Source organism: Strix uralensis, chromosome 4 (genome assembly GCF_047716275.1).
Source record: "Strix uralensis isolate ZFMK-TIS-50842 chromosome 4, bStrUra1, whole genome shotgun sequence".
Lineage (NCBI taxonomy): Eukaryota > Metazoa > Chordata > Aves > Strigiformes > Strigidae > Strix > Strix uralensis.
In genome coordinates this window covers 92,105,264-92,113,124 of record NC_133975.1, presented here as the reverse complement: position 1 = coordinate 92,113,124, position 7,861 = coordinate 92,105,264, and positions in this window count along the sequence as shown.

The following is a 7,861-nucleotide window of genomic DNA, read 5'->3' as shown; positions in this document are numbered from 1 at the left end:
CCTGTAAAATCTGGATTCACTGCCTGGATGGTTCTGTTTCTCTGCAACTGTACAGGATGATATAAGGAGATTTTGGAGAGAAGTGTTTAATTGCCCATAGTCTGAACATTGGTCATCCAATGAGGCTGGCTTGAGGCACAGGCAAAATAGGGAGCCACTGGCAGCATCAGGATCTGGGGTCACAAGCTGAGGTGGCTGGACTCTCCATGTTCCTGAACCCCCATTGCAGTGCACAGGGACACAAGAATGGCTGGGCTGGATCAGAGCAAAGGTCTCTCATGTCCCGTGTTTGAGAGTGGCCAGAGGCAGGTGCCTGAGGAGGAATATGAGAGCAAAACTTGTGTTCTCTGCATGATGTGCTCTCCCAGCATTCGATCACTTCAGAGATGGCAACTTTGCAGGCCAAATACAGTTTTACTATGAGTGCAGCAACACCTTCAATCAACTCTTGAACCAGCCTCTGGTTTCCATGTCACAAAAACTTTTGCTGCAATCTCAATACCTCATCCTTGTAGCGGCAAAAATCGGTTTGACCTTCAGTGCTGAAAGGCTCTGAATTTGTTCTGCCATCCAGTGACTTCCCTTAATTTGTTTGTCAGTTGACATAGTGGAGATTGACTTTCAGAAGGCTTCCCATGTGTGGGAAGGGATTGGTTGCAAAACTCTTTCTTGCTAAGGACTGGTCCATCAGCCAGGTTCACTAAAACAGGGCATATCTTTCATCTTCAAGTCCCTCCACCCATTTCTTCAGAGATCCCCATGAAGCCACCTTTATGCAAGGCTCTGCATTTTTGCCATTTAACCATGGGTGACTTTCTTTCTGGGGGACTGCTGTGCTGGCTAAGTACCGCTGCATTTCACTCCCTGTGTGCCGATTGTAACAAGAACCAGTCCCACACTGTGTAAATTCCCCAGAGTAGATGTTGTTCTCAGTGTGTCTACCCAGACCTGCCTCACTGTACAGGGTCTCGGGGCACACCCAACAACTCGCTGTTCCCCGAGGCTGCCACTGCAGTCACAGCAGGGCATGGGCTGCCTCTCATGGCTGGCAAATCTGGTTCAGTGTGGCGCTTTTCTCAGTGGCAGAGTTCACTGGTCTTCCAGGAGGGAAAATAAATACTTTCTACACTTAAAATTGACACCTATGGGAGAGAAACCTGTTTGTTTCATGGGCTACAAGTGAAATATAAACTAACATTTCCTACGTACATGTGTGTCACAGAAATACTCCCTTCAGAAGGCAAAAAATATTTTTAAAAATATTGGCTTGCCCTACTTTGTATTTAGCAAAGTCCAAGGCTCCAGAAAGCTTTTCCTGGAATGGCCTACAGGTACTTTAATGTGACAAGATAACCTCAATCAGCATTCTCATTAGATAAAACCATAGGCTTGTCTTTAACTATAGTATTAAATCTGGTTCTTGTTAAATCTGGGCCTTGTTGCTATGTAACTTCATAGCAAACTCCCAATACTACACTGCCTAGTGATTTTAAAAGTTGAAAGGCAGTATTACTAATGTTTTCTCTTATATCGCCTAAGTCCTCTGTGACACCATCATAGTAAGGATTTCCCTTTCATTGCCATGTTCTCCAAAGGAAACTAGTGTGTGCAGAAAGGACTAATTGAAGACATGCACACAATGAGCTGCGTATACTTCTTACCTTTTTCAATGACTGTAGCACTGATGTGAGGGGCAGCAGCAAAGAGGGCAGGCAGGCGGCATGGGCAGTACCAGCAGGCAGCTATCTGGGCTGGCCAGTGCTAACAGCCTGTGTGCTTTCAGGGAGAAATCACTTCCCTGTCACAAACGGATATGATCACTGACTTTTGCCATGGTTGAGAGAAATCGTGGGATGTGGTCCTCTGAAAAAGAGCACTGATGTCTTTGCGAGGCACCTCATCTAAGTTCCTGATGCCGCTGGCTGCTCAGGCTGCATTTGCATTAACGGAGAGAAATCCTAAAAGCAGCCCAGGACAAACTCTTGGCAGTAGGAATCTGCACATGGACAGACAAGTAGTTACATGGATAGCTGCCAAGTTGCAACAAGGCCTGTAAACAAAGATTTCCTCACTGGTTAAGAAACTGAAACAGGTATAAAAGCAACTGTTAATCACCAGAAGCTCCTCCTTGTGATGTCATATCCTGAAGCGAGGCTTTTCTTGTTGTAATTGTAAGCTGGTTAGATCAGGATCAAGAGTTAATTGCATAACTACTAAGGTACCTGTCAAAATGGAGCCCTGGTTCTGACTGATGTTTATAATAACAAAGTTATAACCACGGTTAATAACATGATTAAAAAATCAATGGATAATCTCAATGAATATGATGTGAATCAACTTCACAGTTGCAGTTGTTAACAACCTCTGCTCCTTTCCATTCAATATTTTGTTTGGTTTTATCCACTCACGTTACCCAACTCTGCTCCCACTCTTCCTCAGTTCATTGCTACCATCTAAACACATGCAAAAACCTGGTTTCCCTCAGATCACCCATTTTGGTTCTCTAGTCTAAGAGATTATTTCAAGGTTTTTCCCTTTCTCAAGTCTTTAATGTATTGTCGACAGAAATGCCATGATGAAGGGTATTGTATAGAGCGTAGTGTATATTGTATTGTATGCAGTTGTATTGTATACATGGTAAGAAGTGTGGTGATGAAAAGCTTGCGCTGTGCCTTCATAGTGTCATAAACTGCCACTGAAAAGGACGATGGTATGTATAATCAAGGAGCTCATTAATATGTTATTTGTTTAGGGATCTCAGTCAGGGCACCTCCTTACAGCTGTGGAAATAATTGCATCTCTACTGCTAGGTATCAATGGTTTGTATGTAGGTACACATGCATCTTCTTGCAGCCATGCTGGCTTCTGTGTACTTCTGTGTGCAAGAACAGAAAGCTGTTCAGGCAGTTAAAAGTATTATGTGTGATGTTCCCCCATGATGTCCTCCAGACTCTTGGTGTAACCTTGGAGATGGATTTCCTCAAAACCTTAGTTCCTCATCTCTAAAGTAAGGAATGCAGCGAGGGCATTAGGAGCCCCACAGGGGCATTAGGAGGATGAACTGATTACTGGCTGAAGGACTGGTAAAATGAATAAACAACCTTAGATAAATGTTAGGCTCATCTCTGTCTCAAAGGCAAAGATGAGAGCAGCTACTGTGCTCTAATACCGTATCAGCACAGGTGATATTGCAGCTGTTGTCCTTCGTGGGAGATGGATGATCTTTAAAGCCTTTTGTGGTGGTACTACATGTTCCTAGTAAACTTCATTATCCTCTTGTTTAGAGGAAGCTTCTGGTTAGCAAGTGGTTGAAACAGGTTTTAAAATGTTTAATAATTTTTTAAAATGTCAAAACCTGTTTTAAAACAGGTTTGAAAGGGTGGAGGCAATGGAAATGAACAAGGGAGAAGCTTGGGTGGAGGAGAGAGGCTGGAATAGGAGGTGACAATGACAGCAACGTAGAATCACATAGTACTTTGAGAGGACATGGGTCCATGCAGTGATTCATGACCCTTCACTCCTCCTCTGCTATTTGGCTTGCAGAGGTAAAAGGCAGTGGCAGACTCTGCTCAGGATGTGACTTTCTATTTTGCACTCAGAAAGTTCCAGCAGACCTGGATGGATGTTGCTGCAAAAGCTGAGACACATTTCATGAAGTGCTGTGCTAATAAATGACACAGATAGCACAAGACTAGCATGCAGTTTCTTTCAAACATATGTAAGCAACTTCAACGGTTGTCAACAGATAAGGATGATGAAGTACGTGCTCTGATTTCTGAATAGGCTTTCTATATTTACAAATTTCTTTGGGCTGAGCTGTCTAACACCTTCTCACCACTTAAGAAACTAAGCTCAGCATTGCCTTTTCCCATACTTAGTCTCCCACATCTTCCTAAAAGTTGTTGTACCTTGAGGTTTTTGATTATCCTTGATAAGGACCATGTTTTACTCTATATTCTGCTTACCATTGCACAACAATGTATTAAGACCAAAGCATACTTTGCTTGACATTGAACAGTAACCACAAATTGAGTATCAGCAGATTTGTGTTTACAGGACTATTAGTGATTATGCGGGACATTCAAAGAAATTAATAAAGAATATGAAGATTGATACAGAGATTTACTTATTGCAGAACTTGCTTCAGGATTTTTGAGGTATTTCTTTGATGAGGAAAAGAAAGTACAACTTCTCAGCTTCAGTGTTTTATTGTGAAAAATACATTTAAAAGCGTCATTGATTCCCAATAGATTTTTGTATACACTGTTAAAGAACCTGCGGCATCTGTTCTAGTTCTGTCCTGGTTGTTCTGGTTTTATCAAGACAGCAGCATCTGTATTTCATCTAGTTGTGCATTAAGCAGTGTGACTGATACCTGTAATCAGTGTTACATTCTTTCCTGTACCATCTGAGCAGAGATCTGTTTTGTTTTATGCATCTGTGTTCCCTTAGTGCTCTTTCACACACATCTAGATGAGTGCTGCTGGGGTGAGGTGTCCTCTAAAAATGCAATGTGATAAGGCCTGTGGTATGTCTTAGATCCTATGTAGGTTTATTCTGAAGGCTCAGAGCAGTGCCAGGGAAAGCCTTACCCACAGGTGAGATTCACAGAGCTTGAGGACCTTTATCTGCGATGGTCTCTAGAGAGGAGCTTCAGGCAACCTTTTTGCTGAACCAAAGACATTGTTTACCTTGTAGATAAGGACAAAGAACCCAGCATGTGATTTGCTATTATGTGGGAGGCCAATGTAAAGTAGAGAGACTGGATTTAACACGGCTGTGATAGTCTGCATTGCTGAAAAGACACGTGAGAGTGTCCACATGAGACTATGGCTTCTCTCCCAGGCACTTTGTATCCTCATCAGAAGCCAATGAAGTAGTGCTGCAGTAGTAGCTAGTGAAGGTTAAAAGATTCCCTCACAAATATTGGAGCTGGTGCTTGCATTGTATTCTGCTATTAAGTTGGCAATCTTTTTGAATGTCTGCCTGGCAATGGTATTCATTTTTTCCTATTTGTTAAGAACCAATCTTTACCCTTTTTAAAAGAGCTCCCTTTCAGTTCAAGAATGAAAACTAGACAAAAGAGGTCTTGGGTATATATGCTCCTTGTAAGTTGGATATATCTATTCTTAATGCTTTCATTCATTCTTACTCACAGGAAAGCTTCTGTAGACTGCTAGATCAGTTGGGAGTCCTGGAGGACTCCAGCCAGAATATGAGCTCATTTAATTTCTCTGTGAAAATAGGATTAGTTATAGTCTTGTGATAAAAGACAGTCCGGAGGCTGTGTGTTTATCTGTGGCTTACTTTGATGTGAAAGAAACTGGTGGTGACATCTTTGTAGAAAAGATGTATAAAATGTGAAGACTTGGCTGCCAAAAGCAAAGCGCATGCTGGCAACACATTCAGATTGTAGTATTTATGTCAGGATGAACCACTGCTGCAATGTAAGCTTTTAATCCAGGCTGTATTAGCTCTCTCCTTAACAAATAAACCAAACAAAACAAACTGTAATCTTCACATGTGTGATATGCCCTGTAGGTCCAAAATTTAGTTCACAAAACGGTGACCGACATTTACAGACTTCAGGCTGAATTCTCAGGCACATGAAGACCCATTTACATTGTGGTGTAAACCTTCTTGCTTCCAGTGATTTGTTCCGGTATGTTATGGAATTTTTCTTACCAAACTCACTCATCAGCATTGATGTCTTTACCTTCATATTGGCTGCTGCAAACCATAGTGTGAGGGAATGAAGTGACTGCACCCTACTTTTGTTACTTAGTTATAACAATGTGCCTTATTATTTCCATGCTGTTTCCTTAGCATAACTCTTCTGTCCCCACCATAAAAAACAAAGAACATATACAGGTATCTATTTTTATTTATGAATACAGATCTATAGTAAAATCCTACTTATTATCAGTTCCAGCTGATTCCTGTGAGACTTTGGGATATTTTTAACCTCACTCATCATATTTTCAAACACTTGCTGGTTTTCAAAAACTCCAAACCCAGCGGAAAAGGAATACCTTGTGCCAGTCAGCTGACCTTGTCCTCACCATCATAACTGAGCTACAGGTTTTTAGTAACTTCCCATTCAGTATCAAGTTTTACTTGAAAGAAAAGATATCTATGAGAAGTGTCCCTGCCATAAAGTTATTTAGTAGCAAAGTTTTGATTTCAATGCTCTGAATCTCAATTAAAAAGTTCAAATTGGAATTACTGCTCCAGTGCACAGTTGGTGCTGCAGCTTAGCCTCAGTTCCTGCACAAGATTACATCTTTCATGATGTATTACTCCTGCTTTTTCAGAAAAATCCTCCTGGAGGAGAATGCAAGAAAAGGTACCATAACGAAATGTTTTTATAAAGCATGTCAGAGGCATTTCTGAGTCAAAATAATGATGTTTAAGGCAAAAAGTATATTAGTTTTAGCTACATGTTAGAAACATTTTTGTTTTCATTCCCTTACTGGGTGAATAACATTCTTGGGAATATTTTCTGAAGAAAGAAAATTTGTGAGTGTTAGTCTGTTGGTTCAGCTGCTTCTGATATTGATTTTGTTCCCACTCCTGTTTTCTTTGAAATTCAAGGCACTTCAGTGTACTACTTTCAGCCTGTTTCCAAGTCTGTTTCCATGAGGTTTTCCTCTGATAATGGTTTCTTCAGATGCCCAGCAGTTCTAACTACCCACAATGTCTGCATCAACAGTGTTGATGTCTGGCCAAGACGTAATTTTCAGCTAGTGTATTTTTAAATGGAAGTGAAAGAACTTTCTAAAAAATACTTTCCAGTGATAGATGTGAGACTGCACCACATATCTTTGCAAGAGGGTCTGAGGTAGAACAGAGGAAGTCTGACCTCTTAATAATACCTCTTAGCCAAAAATATACAGCTTTTTGGTTCCTACTGGCTGACACTCTGAGAGTGGGAACAGTGAAATAGTGGCAATGCTTATGAAAAGTCTAAGAATGGGTGTACCTATGGAAATACATGATTTCTAGTTCCACATTGCCAAAAGAGAGCATACGTAAGGGTGATCTAATGATCTCTGTGTCTCTGTTAGCATGTACAAATCTTGCAAGAACAGCTACACGTACCCGAAATGCCACTTAGGCAATATAATTTGTCCCCTGTTGCTTCATGGAGGAGTTGGGGTGAATGGGAGAAATTGTAGCACAGCTGTCTGTGCAGTTCTCTGCATTGCATTGTGTTGCTTTTTGTATTGTTTCCTTTTGACAGTTATACTGGGATGATACGCAGAGGCTCTAGGTATGGATTTAGGCCTTGTTACTTGAGCACTATATGTGTTTGGAAAGGAAAGGTGGCAACTTTTCCAATGAGCTTACAGTCTTACTTTGTACATGTCAAAGAACGAGGTTTGGAATTGTTTTGGAAACAGCACCCAGATATCTGGGAATTGATCTCTTGGGCTGGTATACAATATAAGGGTGTCCTATCACTTCCTTCCTTGACAGTCAAGACTGACAGGGAGACCGGTTAATTGGTTTCCATGCAATGTAATTGACATGAAATGATTATCCTGTTTATTGCCTTCCAGCATAAACAAGGGCATCATGTGGCAGCAATTCCATATGACACCTTGCAGGTTCACCTGTGCTGGTCCTCTTCTCATGAAGCAGGATCAAGTTTACCTTGTCTGCCACTCTTTGATACATATCTGGGTACCCTCTGAAATGAGTTATCTAAAAAATTTATGAAATCTCTCTTGCTAGAGCTATCTCTCTGAGAGTGAGAGCAGTTTTCCTAATATTTGTCTTTGCTTATTTCCCTCTAGCCACGCAGTGCCACAGATCATTGTCTTCTTTGTATCAATCATCTGGACATTACAGAACTGAT